Source organism: Myzus persicae, unplaced genomic scaffold (genome assembly GCF_001856785.1).
Source record: "Myzus persicae strain clone G006 unplaced genomic scaffold, MPER_G0061.0, whole genome shotgun sequence".
Lineage (NCBI taxonomy): Eukaryota > Metazoa > Arthropoda > Insecta > Hemiptera > Aphididae > Myzus > Myzus persicae.
The window spans coordinates 238,102-253,846 of record NW_019104411.1 but is presented as its reverse complement, the minus strand read 5'-3'; the positions used below and the strand labels follow the sequence as shown (position 1 = coordinate 253,846).

The 15,745-nt window shown below is 28.0% G+C and overlaps 1 protein-coding gene across 2 annotated transcripts in view; it reads right to left on the bottom strand.

Moving 5' to 3' along the window:
* LOC111041962 (protein Tob1-like) overlaps positions 1-15,535 on the bottom strand; it is a 44,314-nt gene extending 28,779 nt beyond the window's left edge. For both annotated transcript variants that reach the window (XM_022326424.1, XM_022326427.1), the window contains exons 1-2: positions 15,283-15,535; positions 5,283-5,377 (exon numbers count right to left, since the gene is read on the bottom strand). The gene's annotated coding sequence lies outside the window, so the exon portion shown is untranslated. The remainder of the gene's footprint in view (positions 1-5,282; positions 5,378-15,282) is intronic.
* Between the last annotated feature and the right edge of the window lie 210 nt (positions 15,536-15,745).

Genomic DNA, 15,745 nt, shown 5'->3' with positions numbered 1-15,745 from the left:
ATGTTGATACGTATTTGTTTTATACCACAGGGGAGAGTATTATAATATAGCAGATACCTTAATATTATCATAATACACGTTCGTTAAAATAAAAGTAAAACTACTTGTACAACCCATATTAAAAATAATAACGTTATTGCATTATTTACCCACGTGTTGATCGTGTTAAAAAAATACACAGATGTCTCAACTCTTCATTGGAACGTTGCGTATACAGTCAATATAATATAATATAGTTCAAGAGTATAATATTATAGATATTATTTGGTGTAATAATTTAAGTGATTTTGAATTTCGATAAAGTTATGTATTATTATTCTGATAGATACCCACATCTATAAGAACGAACGATATAACATAATACATTAAAATCAGAAGAATAATAATTATAATATTATAAAATAATTGAATTTTATCATGTCAAGTTTAGTTATACAAAGCCTTAAAATATTAAAAGATATATTTTATGATAATAAACATTAAACTGTATATACAGAAACAAAATAAGAAAATTAAAACCACTTTACAATATCTGTTGTAATAATATTTGCTATATGGTATAGATATTATAATTATATATTGCTATTTTTTTTTTCATCAAACGATTGAATGATTAATAATTAATGATGAATGATGATCATTGCAATGTTTCATTTTACACATTATTTCGCAATTATTAAAATCGTTTTGTTGATAAGATTAACAGCACTTATAGAATGATAGAAGAACATATTATAATTATTTATACTATTAAACATTATACTTATACATTAAAATAATAAAATTAATAGTTTCGACATAGCGGACGAAAAATAACTTTTTTTTGCAATAATGCATTTAACGTTTTCGTGTGTCGAATCGAAGTCAAGGCGAAGAGTTTAGTTCCGTTTGTTTGCTGCCATACATGTGTTTTCGAAAAAAAAACGATACTTTGATAGTTTTCATAGTACAAATTATTGTTGGACATTAATTTAAGTAATAATCGTGATGTCTTGCGATTTAGTTGGTTTGGTTTCAAAATAAAATACAATTAACCTTGCGAATGACACTCTCGTGTGACTTCTTGTTTTGTTCTGCAATCACATACGATCCAACATTTTTCGCCTATCTGTTAATCATAAACAACGATTGCATTTACGTGACCAATTTTATATGCATGCAAGACCATTGACCGGTTAAGGAGGTGGCCGCTGCATTTTTAGACCACTGTTAAGCACCAATTAATTTCCATTTTTTTTTGTTTTAGAACATTTGCCTACCTGTGTGTTTTAACTTTTAAGTGATATTGTTAGTATAATTTATACCTAACACATTAAAGAAAAATTTTTTTTTTTATTTTTTAAATTTATTAAGGCTTCAAAAACTAAGGCTTTGTTTTAACTAGGTATTAAAGAATGAAATATAAACTAATATACATTAAATCTAAAAATAGTAAGTGTATACAATTTTTGAGAAAAAACATTATATTGTTATTAAATCATAACATAATGGCTAATGTAAATAATTAATTCAAATTTAATGGAATAAAAATATTATAATTCTATGCCACTGTATACAAGCATAGGCTGATTATGTTTACTCTAATTATACATTGGTATTTATAATTTGATTACTTTATCATTAGCAACAAATTAAATATTCGATTTATTTCCACGAAAATTATGTTTCAATTATTCGATGTTTGACCTTATATTATTACAGTCTTATTACAGTTTTCATTAACGCTATGTTTGGTGTTTATAAATACATATTTTTTATTGATAAAAATCAACCATATTAAAAACAAAAATATAATTGAAAACTTTTGTTAATTTTTGAGTTATTAATTTTACAATACTAAAATGTATTTTTTATCATTTTATATTACTTAATAAAATATAAATATACTTCATTTTTATAAAAAAATATTTTAATGAAATTATAGATATGGCTATTTTTTCAGTAAAAAAAGCTTTACGTTATAATTGTAGTTTAATAGCATTTTAGCATCTACAAAGAATTATCGGTGCATAAATTAATAATATTATTAATCACTTCTTAAGAAATCTGTTCTTATAAAAGTGAAAATTATAGTATTTTACGTTAACAACCGACAACCACATTTAATATACTAAATACTAGAATATATTATATATATATATATATATGTGTGTGTCACACGAATGTATAGTATACCCATAATCAATTTTACGAAATTGACAAGATTACAAGTATGTGTTTCTATAACTCAGTCAAAAGTTATCTTCAAAACTAACTATTTTTTATCGTTAAACGTTGCAGGCAATAGGTACCTGTACAACCACAATATAAATTATAATAATATATAAAACAGTTCAGTTTTTCTACTCATAATCTTATGTGTGAGCATAAGGTTCATTGACAACATTTATTATGGAATATAATAATATATGTATAATGTATATTGTATATGTATATTGTATATGTGTATGTATAGGATACAAATTCCTCACCTTCATAAGTTCAGATAAAGAACTCGTGTTACATTTGAATATTATGTAATATCAGTAAGCTAGGTGAGCATTGTTTGAATTTGAATGAAACATCCTGTCAACTTTTTTTTAATATTTAAATTTTTACATCAATTAGATACAAATTTTAATTTATTTTACATGTATTTTTTTTTTTTAGAGAAAATTGTTTTTCTTATTTAATAATACATTTTTTACATATTTTTTTGCAGTTCAAGCTTGGAAGTTAGGTAGGTATTAGATTATTTCTGTGTAGTTACTGTATCTATATATAGTATGCAGCAACCTTAAACTCTTTTGGAAAGGTCAGACACATTGAAAAATGAATATCACACAGTGATTAAGCAACTCGTTCAATATTGTGTCTACAACGTATAAAAAAAAACCAATTTGGTTATCGGTGGCGTATAAATAATATATAATTAGACGTTGTAATTTAAACACGTGGTCCGGTGTCCGTAGAAATTGTGCGTCAACATCATCGTGCTATTATGTATGATTAATAAAAATAACTTTGAAAAAACCTCAAGTCAAATATATTTGAAAATTATGCAATCAACTATGAATAGTACATTATAGAGGTACAAAGGGAACAATCGTTTTACTTGATCTATGGAGAGTGAAATAGCGTTTGTGTGTGTGTATGAGAGGGAGACAGACAGACAGACAGACAGATAGAAAAATAAAACCATCGTCCTATACCTACATGTCGATCTAAACGAAATGATAGTAAACGGTCGTTCACGTTAACCCGTTGACCCGCAGGTGTACGTATTACATATACAGTAGTAAGTAGTAGTTATAATATCATATAGGACCTCGCGCACTTATTATTGATTTATGTCGAGGTCTTTCACCCGTTGAAATCATAATAAAGTGATCTATAGGACAAGGTTTATCGAGTTAGAAATGGTCCGAAGTTTCGAACGAAAACGAAACTTGACATTTTGCTTTGGCTGGGGCCATAATGGTACTTTCAAAATAAAACGAGTTGCACTAATGCACTATTGTCTATTTCTTGTTTTATGTATACTGTATCAGTCATCAAGTACTATAAATAGGGTACTGCAATAATTGTATATTTATTTCACAATATACAATAATATTATCTTGTTTTTTTTTTAATTAATATAAGTTGATATTTTATTTAAGAGGATCACAATAAATTAAAAACAAATTGCAGTGTTTAATTTGCATTGATACAACATATTATTATATCTAACAAAGAACGAATACAACAATAGTAATATTGCTCGAACGCTACCTTCATAAATAACAGAATAATATCATAACGATACATGTTGATTTAAACTATTTTATTCATTATCGTTCAACACAATAAACTCGTTCGAATAATAATTGTTTTGAACTGATTTGGAATGTCGGCGGCTATAATATGGTGTCAGAATAGAACCTATATAGGTAGGTAGTACGTTAACGTTTTAATGAAATAATATAAAATTTGTATAGATACTCAATACAATATTATAATAATATATAAGTATAATATTTAATTTATAATTTTAAGTATTCGGAGATTAAGTATTTTTTAAGCAAGTGATTTCGTTATTATAACGTTTTGTGAGAATCAAAGCTATTTCTTAATTTTGACTACCTGTAGTATCGTTTGTTTACCCTTATATACTAGCATTTTAATAAATCGTCCTTGAAATACGTTATCAGTTATCACATGTCAATACAAAAAGTCAAGTGACATTCAATAAAATGATTTCCAATAAAATGTAGACTATATCACTATCTGTCAAGTTTAAATTAATTATTCTGTAGAAAATACTATTCAATTAGTTCAAAAATATAATAGTAGCCAATCTTGTTTCTAAAATTAAAATTTTTTTAATGATAATCATATTTAATTCATTATTATTATTTTTAATACGATATATAACTAAGGACGGAAATTATATGCCCTAAAATAAAAAAATATACATGCAATTCTTAAAAGTACACAGATAAATCTTTAGACAATTTCAAAGAAATTTCAAAATGTTTATGGCAACAATATTAAATAAGATTGATTTGTTTTTTTATCGCAAGTGTTTGGTGTGGTTGACAATTCGTATTATGACATTTGTGATTTAACTACGCAGTTGCTAATAAAATAATTGTGGTTAGCCTATTCAGTACGAGTTCAAATTATTCTTTTGAGTTTGATAATTAATTAAACTTTAGTTTCCAGACGACCATTATATAGTCCAAATCCTTGGTATGTAATACATATAAACCTACAAATTTGAAGTTTCGTTTCTTAAAAAACCAAAACAAAGTATACACAATTGTAAAACAAATTACAAGTCAGCTAAACTGGTGACAACGTTTTGAAAGCGTTTATTTGTATGAATATAGGTAGAGAAAGCAATAAGTCGGTAAATTTAATGTATGCAACGGTGACAAAAGATAATTGTGTAGCGAAATTGGCAGTGATACGTGATTTAACGTATACACTGTTTATGACAATACACTACGGGAAATATTATCGAAAATGAGAGAAACTTAGACATTTCTGTAGATAAGTTTGGATTTTTAGAGAAACTACAAAGACAATAATATTTTGCTATATTATTATGACATTCTTATTTTTATTGTTTCTTATATTCCTTATGACTAAGTTATGAGTTGAACACTTGCACTTTTAAAAACAAAAAGTGTTTAGAAAATATTTTTCTAATTTTCTAAATAATATATTATATTATGTCTACCAGCTATAGCCTGTTCTAAAATTACTAAAATAAATGTAAAATTTAAGAAAAATAAAAGTATTTAGTAATTACTTACCGAGTATATGCTGGTTGAAATAGGTTTAAGTATTAATTATGACTGTCGTTCTCAGCGTAATGGCCTCAACGTTTTTATTTCCCAAAAGTAGTTTCCTGAAACAAAAGTTTTTTATTTAATTAAGCTTTTGTTATCAGTCTTAAGTTGTGTTAGTAGTAGGTACAACATTATATTTTTTTTAAATATTAGATTGATCAAACACTTTAAATCGTATATCTAAACTTTGAAGTCCTAAAAAATGCACAATTTATCAATAAACAATACTGCATCAAGTTCGAGTTGGCTAATATACTTATTTAATTGACAGATTATTTTCTGCTTTGTCTTTTTATTTGGTGAAAATGTATTAATAATAAGGTATACAATTGTTTTTACTTTTTATAAATTAGGTGTACCACTACATTAAATAAATAAAAAAATAAAAGTAAAGAAAGACAATGCAGTACCTACTTGAAAAAAATTAACTTTTAAGTTTCAAATTACAAATTAAAAGTACTCTATAGATGGTAGGATAGGTAGTTATTTTTTTGAATAGAATAACAAAGTATACTGAATAATATGAATAAATAAATGCATTACGACTACCTACAGGATGTGTACTACCATTAAATATAGACTATATGTAGTAATACATACAGAGAGATTCAATACCAAGCATGTTCACCCTTTTTTTAAATTATTTCAATTAAAAATATATTCTTATTCTTGGAATTTTTAAATATACTTTCAGACAATATTTTAAAATGTTTGTTAATACTAAGGATATTAGTCCTTAAAAATGATTTTATACAAAGATAAAATATATTTAATATATCATATTGGATCTAGTATTTACTTTACTTTGAACATTTTTACAAATTATAAATGTTAAAAGATTAGTATTATTCACTAACATTTTCAAATTGCCATAGCCCTATATCCCTCCTCCATATCTTCCAAACCTATTATCTTGGATACCTTTGTCTTTAGACCTTAGTACACAAAGTTAAATAACTCAAAAACTACTCTGCCGAGTTTTGATTATGATACTTCAAAACGTGGTACTACTTAAACATATAAAATGTAAATACCAAATAAATGTCAAACCCACAACGAGGGTAGTAGGTAGTAGGTACCTACCAGTTGCGAATTTATTTTGCGAAAGGGAGATCAATTATTCCAGTCATTATTTTTTAAAGAGTTCGTCTTTAAATGGCAGCATTAGGATATTTTATTTTTTTAATTTTTATACCAATACAACATATACCGTAGAATAGATATGATATCTATTATCTACAATATTCTTATTATTCACTATTAAGTATTTTTATTATAATATTATTAATATTTGTTGAATGCTATTTTTGTTTGAAATTGCTAAGTAGAAACCTTATGAATATTGACATTTAATTCAGAAGTCAACGAAATAGTATTTTAAAAAATAAATAATAATCAATATCATGTTTTTTTGATATTATTTTACATGTAGTCTTTGCACTGAAAAACAAAGTTTAAACGCACATGTGAATTTTGAATTTGAATAAAAATGTCCTTTCTTATGAAAATATAAAATAAAATAACAGAAATATTGGACGAGAAAAAAGTATTTTGTGTGGAAAAAATAATCAGTAAATGCATAAAACAATGTAAGTGAACATTTTAAAATCTAAAAGTGCAATCAATTATTGAGAATAGTTCGCCTAAATAGTTTTTTTGGTAATATGTCAAAAAATATATGTATAAAGCAATATAAGTAGTACTGCGGTACTAAATATTATCATATTAACACTTGATGATGGAAAATATAAGTATATCTGTATGAGTTTATAACTTTGGGAAGGTATATAATTTATATTATGTATTTTTCAATTACATAAAATGTACATTGTTACGTACATAAATCCTAGAGGGCTAACAACAATTTTTCCTTTTAAATGTATTTATAAAACGACAAATGGCCAATATTTCCAAAATAGTCAATTTCACATATTTTATTATATCGTATAAATTTAAAAGCTCATACAAATTTTAAATTACACATTCAACTCTTGAGTTATGATTCTAAATAGATGTACTCAACGATCGGAAGTGCAAAACGGTTTTGGGTGTTTTGGCAACGATCATTCAATGTATAAGTGTGTGCACTCGAACTATACCCATATTCTATACTTCTCTAGTGACAGTAATATTATTATTTTTAGGCAAGCATTCCTGTCCCACGTGTCTATTACAGTGACCTCTGCCTAGGCTAAACTGACGTAATTACAACGAACTTATCAAAAATATTTGAAATTTAACTATGCACTCTTTCTGTATGGTTACGGTTTAATGGTTTGCATATTTTAAATTCACAAATTTAAAATACACACTACACAGGTACAAGATTCATGTTAATTATTTGAAATATAATATTCTATTGGTCTCACAAACCATAATAAATAATCAAATCAATAGTTTTATATTTTACGCTTTTCTATGAAAAGGTAAGTAAATTTCTATGAAAAAAAAAATGATACGTATATTGTTAAAATAAAATATAATTTAAAATGTCTACCAGTGGATAGGATATAATAATATTGTAGAAAATAGAGATGTAAGGTGACAAATTGTTGTTGTATCATAATTTATTGTTTTCATTCATTAAGTTTGACTACCTATACAACGATTATTTATTAATCGTCTTCGTTTTATAGTAAAATTATTATTTACAGAACTATTAAATGCCGCGGGGGGAGGAAAGTCCTCATCCATGCTTCTGTCCAAACATGAAAAAAGGACTATTATTAAATTATAGAAAACATATTCACTTTACCATTAGTTATAATTTAATAGGTGAAAATGATGAACCTAATTTTTCATTGATTACATATTATGTACAAATTTTAAAAGTTCAGCATTATATAGTTTTTATAAAAAAAAATTTATTATTAACAGCATTATATAAGTGTATTTATACCATAGAATCGTTCATTCATTCGTGTGCACCGTGCATACATAGCACGATGAATACAATTATTGCTTGGAACAGTACAAGTAACTACATATATATTAGATGTACATATTTTGCAAAATACTTTAAAAAAACCATAACAATATAATAGAAATCATTGGCTTAACAACACTAGAACACGCGATATTATATGATATTATTTTGTAGGTTTTCTAACAATAAGGACATCTAAAGTAAAATTTATTAAATTGCACAATGGAAATGAATAATCGATACAATTTATTGTGCAGTATTTATTGTTATCGTTTTGAGATAAAATATAATATTTTGTGAGTAATTTATTGAAACAAATACCCGGTAGTTGCAAGTTGGTATGTGTAAAATAATTACATACGTCTGATGTCTGCAAAGTGCAGACACAAGTGTCTAGGCTGAACGATATTATTTAGTAACGATTAATAGACGAACCGCGTTTTAGAGAATATTCTATTCTCTATACAATATAAATTATCTTAATAATTCTTATAAGTATGTTATACACACACACACACACACACACACATCTATCCATATAATACGATGAGACATCGGAATTATTATATAGTGCCTATAATAATATGTATTGGATGGATGTACGAGGTAGGTACTTACACACTAGCTGTACACTATACGCACTTACACATCTGACACAAAGATAAAAAAAAGTAAAATCACCATATAGTATATTTTATTAAGTATATATTGTGTTTATAGTCTTTGTCTTTGGACTTTGATCGTGTACATTATTGTATCCGACTATAAAGTGAATGTATTTTTAACACGTTTGTCGTGGAGGGGCGGCAGGGGTGTTAGTCGGTAGATACACCCGAATCGATTGTATTTTAGGGCACAAGTTTACAGCTCACACAAACAAACCGTAAACTCACACACACATACACACGCACACACACGCACACACACGCACACACACACGCATGCACAGAGCCAATCCCTCCGTGTATGAAGTTTGGGGAACCTAGGGAAGTATCTGGGTCAAATCCCTCTTCCACCACACGACTAACTATATACAACATACCACTGCTCTACAACCACCCCTAACCGACCGGGACATCACGACCGCGAGGAGGCGCGTCACGCACACGCCGTTCCGCAGACGCTCGTTTATCACTACGCTGAACCCTCCTCTCGCCGTCGTACCCCCGCTGACTATATACACGAATATACGATGGTATTCTTGGTGTCCTAGGTCTTTTCGACCAGCCAGCAGCACGAAGAAGGCGTGCAATTATTTATTTTTTTATTTTCTTACGATAACAAGCGAGGTTGGGCTGAATCAATTTCGCTGTTAGTTGTTATACGAATTAATTGCCAACAACATCATCCGAACATCCGTCATAAAACATATAATAATTTATAATAATTACATTAGTATTTTAGACATATTTGACAGCTACATAGACACAAGGCGCATTGTTAGTTAAATACGGTGAAAGTTACTCGTGTCAATTGTCAATATCGAATAGTGTTTTAGTCGTTAATTGAATACCCAATTCATATTATAAGACACTAAATATATACTATTTACAAGTTAAGATTCCGAGTGGAGTATGAATGTATTGATTTTACAATGATATTGTCTGTGTGGTTTTGTTTGTGTGTCTGTCATCACCCTTTGGGGACAGTAAAAAAGCTTGGATTTTCTCTTCAATATTTTTTCTGGTGGAAAAGTGAATCTAGTTGGTACTTTGAGAGTATGGGACTTATAGAATTGGAACTACTGAACCAATTGGCACCAAATTCTGGAGGCATATTCCTTGAAAATCGCGGAGTGTTAGTTTCTCAACCCTTATAGGTTGCTATAAATTAAATACACATGAATTTTGTTTGGGCTCTTGCAAATTGAAATTTTTTTTGTTTAAATAGAAGGTGGTCATTGGTTTTGACTATGAACTGAGGTACACTATAACCGATATGATATGCCTACATAGCACCGTATTATAAATTTGTTCATTTTTTGTTCACGGGCATTGAATTCAAATTTAATACTTACATTTCAGTGATTTGCTCAATTTCAAAGTACACTTGACACCTACAACTGCACATAAGAACGGTTATAACAATCCCCCTGCCCCCATTTGTATATATTTAACTAACAATAAGAAATTCAATTATTATTTTCGGATAAATGTATTCATATTATAAAAATAGAAATTGTCAATATTTAGTGTGCTTAAAATACAATAGGTACCTAAGTACCTAAATATACTTCAATAATTGTGTACCTATACCTTCATACATCGTGCTTCACCATACGTGCTAGATATAATATAATGTTATACTACAGTAATAGAAAGTGCCTACCTAATAAAATTAAAATAATTGTAAATTAAATTATTATGTTTAATTTACATTTTGGTTAAATAAATATTTAAAAAAAATAAGGCATCAGCTGTAAAAACAGATTACAGCTGATACTTAACAGTTTTGGTGGTGAATCACTTGTTCGTTCCATACAACGGCAGCACAATACCGCGGTTGATTGGGTAATCGATCATGTTGGGTTATGTTGGTAACCAACTACAACTGCATGCACACGGGTGATAATCAGAAAATCAGAAACATAATGCATATATATTATAATATTATAGTATGCTTAAACAGGCGCTATTGTTTGAGGTTAAAAATGAAGCGACCGAATAATGGATACGAATCGATTACTAGGCCTGTAGCGACTTGGTATTTCGAAAAAAAAAAATTACACACCGGTTTACATTTAGGTAGCCAGGTAGGTACGCATATTGTATTGTAACTTGTATAAGCACACGACCGAATACTGCCGATACACATCGTTTTGACGAAGTGAACGGAACTTGTGAACTAGAGCAAATTTTAACACAATATACCTATATCACCAGTTGTAGCATAATATAGTTAGTATAATGTTTTTCAATTGTCGCGTGTGTTCAATAACTAACATGTTTAAAATATGAACAATCGGTTTTAAATATTGAAAAGTTTCAGAGATATCGTAGAGACTATACGCCGGTCGATTTATTACGAATTAATATAGCCTTGGTTTAGTAATGATAATTAATGAACTGCTGTTGGATCGTTAATTGGGTCAGAAATATTTTCTGCGCGCACTGTGTATACACACACGCACACACACAATAATAATATAATATCAATCGAAAACCCAAGTGGTGCTGGTTTGCCGCTCTATTGTATATAATAATATACTATAATATAGGTACGTCATATTACATATTATTGTGTGTACGGCGGCGTTGATAAACGTATATAATAATATGTAGTTCCAGCGTAATGGCATTGGATATCCGGCAATGGTTCTATTGTGTTATCTGCCTGGTGCGCTGATAACGACGATACAAATACACACACACACACACACACACACACACACACACACACACACACATATATATATATATATGTATAAAATATTATATTGTAACTTATAAGTTGTCGAGGAGATTACGTAATAATATATAAAACAGAAACGACGAAATTCCCACGGAGGACTAGGCCACATTACGTCCTAATGTCCTATATATATATATACTGTACACGTGAAAGGAAGTAGGTAGGTACCTACCCATATATATATTGTGTACTATAAAGTGTCAAAATTATTAAAAACGTCGCAGTCATTCATCATCATAGAGTCTTTAAAAAGAGTTTCGGATGTGCTTTGGTGACGTTTCCATTCGACCTTGATTTCGGCTTATATTTTTTTTTTGCAAATATTATTAACCTTGAACAAGTTTTTCATCTCCCGATCATAACATAAATCACGATAAAAATACAAGTTTTTGCGATGCTTTTCATATTATATAATAATATATTAATATTATATTCTTGTCAGGCTGGTTATGATATTGATATATTCAAATAAATACAGAAAAATACAAACTGCGATGATATAAATTACAATATTAGTATTATTTCAAATAAAAAAACTGAGATTGGTGAAAAAAATCAAACCAGGCTAAATCTATTTTTGGACAAGTTATGGAATCGAGTTTACGACCTTGACTGAACCTGAAAATATCTATGCCATGGAATCTTGAGACATTATTCAAAATGCCTATAACTCTAATGCTGGATAGCCCAAGTCAATTATTTTTTTATTAATTAATTATACGAAGATGTTGATTATTGGCAAGTAGGTCGGAAGTATGTTTCCAAATCCCAATCATTCCGCAAGTCACTATAATTTTTATAATTAGTAAAATTTTTGAAGATAGGTATATAAATGCACATTAAAAGTTGGCTCCTCTTCATATTTAATAGATATGAATACCCGTGCCGACTGCACTATTATACACAAATATCGAATAAAAAGTTTTGAAAAAGTTGAACACATTCGATTTCACAGAAATCATAGGTAATAAAATTAAAATAAAGTATATTATGATGTATTTAAATAACTTTTTACCCAGTAGTCATTCAAACAAAGTTATTGATGATTATACTTACATAGGTACTTGATAAACTAAATTAGACATCAAATTAAAAACAACAATAATTTTTAACATACAGTAACTGCATTTTTAATGATATTTTAAATATATTATACTTTAATACAATAAAAAGTATTAGTCAATACCATATGTTTTGAAATATCTAAAGCAATAACATTTTTTAAAGTTATATACTTATACGTAAATATGTTTAGTAATATTAGAAATTGAAAGTGTTTTTTGGTCAATTACGATTAAGACTTTTAGGTATTTGATTTTTACTAAGACAAAATAACAAACACTAACCTGACAAGGCGATACCTAGCTATAACTAATTATTTGATTCCTTATCGTTTAGAATTATCTTCATTAACATTGGCAAACTCTTTCATTTTAATCGTTGTTAACTTAATGGTTTTAATGGTTTTATCGACAACGAATTTTATGGGTCATCATTTTCTCATTGTTTTATTAGCACGTGCTGGTAATTAAATAGGTAAATTAAAATTATCAATGTACATTCAAAAAACTAAAAATGTAAAAGTTCATCCAATAGAAATTTGGTTATAAGTGTTTTATTTTATTTTTATCATTTGCCTTAACTTGTGTGCAAATATACAAACAATTTATTTTTTAAGCTAGATACTATAATCACTGGTTCAAATTTTAAACTTTTTAAGATATAAACTGAAATTACTTCAATTTATACTTGTTTAATTCATTGTTCTGTATTATTTGAGTAACAATTGTTTTTAAAATAAAAATGCCCTTTAAAAGTACCTATATAGGTAATATATTATGTAATATGTATATAATATAATATGAAGTGTCAATTCGAAGTCAATAAATGGGCAGTTAGAATTAATAATACTATTTATACATTTTAAATAAGTTAATAATAATATTATAATAACGCCGTAACACATTAAGTATTAAACACACAATAACCACACAATTTATTAAATTGTATAACTTATTTTTAATTTTTCTTTTCTCACCTTGAACATTTGCTTTTAATTTCTGTCAACTGCAAAATAATTGCTCAATATTTTGTAACGATTTTGTCAATAATATTAAAAACATTATTGTGAGTACTTAATACAAATGAAATGCAAATATTTTTAATTGTTCAAATTCTAGGTATATTTAATTATTAATGTATAATATATTAACATGTAAAATTTACAAGACATAATAATATTTTGCTATTTTTTTTTTAAGTATTATTATGCAATTCTAAGATCATTGGATTTAATAGTTTATATTCATTTTGAATTTATTCATGTTGAATCAATAAAATATTCAGATAGAACTATACCTATAGCAAAAATTAAAACGTTTTGAACTAAAAAATAGTGCATTTTAATAACTTTCTTGCTGTAGTTTAATCACTTTGTGTAGTTGTATCTATTATCATACACGCACTAGTTGAAAGTTATAAAATAAATTGCTATTGGTAAATTTCAAATAGCGTGTAAGTCACAAAATCCGTTACATTAACGCTTTCCCATTAGATTACACACACAATTGTATTAACCCGCTGGTATCTTCTCTATTGGCCATTGACCTATATCGTTTTCGTTTTTTCTTAATTAACCATTTTAAAAAACGTATAACAACAATTGATGGCGTTCGCGGGGACACGTCCTTTAACGGTCGGTGCTTCACCCAAGGTGAAATTTTGTATACATGGTGTTTTCCCCTCCCCGTTTGTAAACCAAATTCCTCCACCCAAAGAAAGTAAACGGGTTCCAAGGCAAATACCGTAATATCGCCAAAATCTTAAAAATAAATATTATCTAGAATGTATACCTATCTACTTATATTATTTTTTTTTTTTTTGAAGAAATTTTAACTAAAAATAATTATAACTACTATTGTACGAAAAATATACAAAACAAATCACCTATTCTCATTATTATTGAATTTAAATTAACAACGAAGGTGAAAGTCAAATATGAAAGAAAGTGGGGATTAGAAAAATATATTGCTAATAGGTTAAATGTCGACGCCTAATCGATAGATAAACGTGCTCTGATTACGATCGAAGTCCCTTGATTTTATTTAAAAAAATCATGGTTTTTCATTTCAATAATAGGTATAATAGGTATAATATTTACAATACTGAGAACCCCCATGTCAATAAAAATGTATTTTACTCATGGGTCATAAACTTATTAATTAGATAAATCTAATCAAAAAAATATATAAAAGTTAATTCCCAGTACATTCTACAAGAGATTTTTAAATTCAATTTTACCTACAGCATAGGTGCACATATTTTCCCTAGTGTTGGAATTTCCAAATGCATCGAATTGTGACCTCTATATTACTAAATAGGTAATTACAGGGGAAATTCGTGTAAATTAAAATGATATAAATTAAAGAACAATAGTATTTTGGGTCAGGATAGATTTTGTACACTATATCAGCTTAATATCCCGATTACCGAGGTGTTCAACCAACCGGTTTTGTGCACGTGTTCCGAACAGTATAGTATTTTGTTAACGTACCTATAATCCTTTTAATGTTACCATAGTATACTTTTTTTTTTAAATTTATAACTCAGTTTAAATAATTGACTTACCAAAGGCGGTTAAGTAATTCCTCCGTTGGAACTGTTGGGCTGCCAGCGTTGAATTTTAATTCGAAATCAAAAAGACCAAAAACTATGACGGTACATAAAAAATATGTAGAAATATATTATATGCTTTATGATATTATTATGTAATGTTCGGTAAATATATGTATAAAAAAAAAATCGATTTAGTGATATTTCAAAACCGTTAGCAAAAAACACGACACTCAAAAACCGTCCGAAATAGTTTGTGTGTGTTTTTTATTATTTTTTTTTTTTTTTTTTAAAAAAAAAAACAACGTTTTTATTAACAACTAAAGGAACAGAACGGCAGAGCGTACGGAGCGCGTGTGACAGACCGAATGCAAGGCGGCCCGGACGGCAGCCACGGCGAGCGTCGCGCCTCGGGGGCTCCGGCCAATATGATGATTGACGTCACAGCCGTGTTATACGTCACGAGCGGCAGCACCGT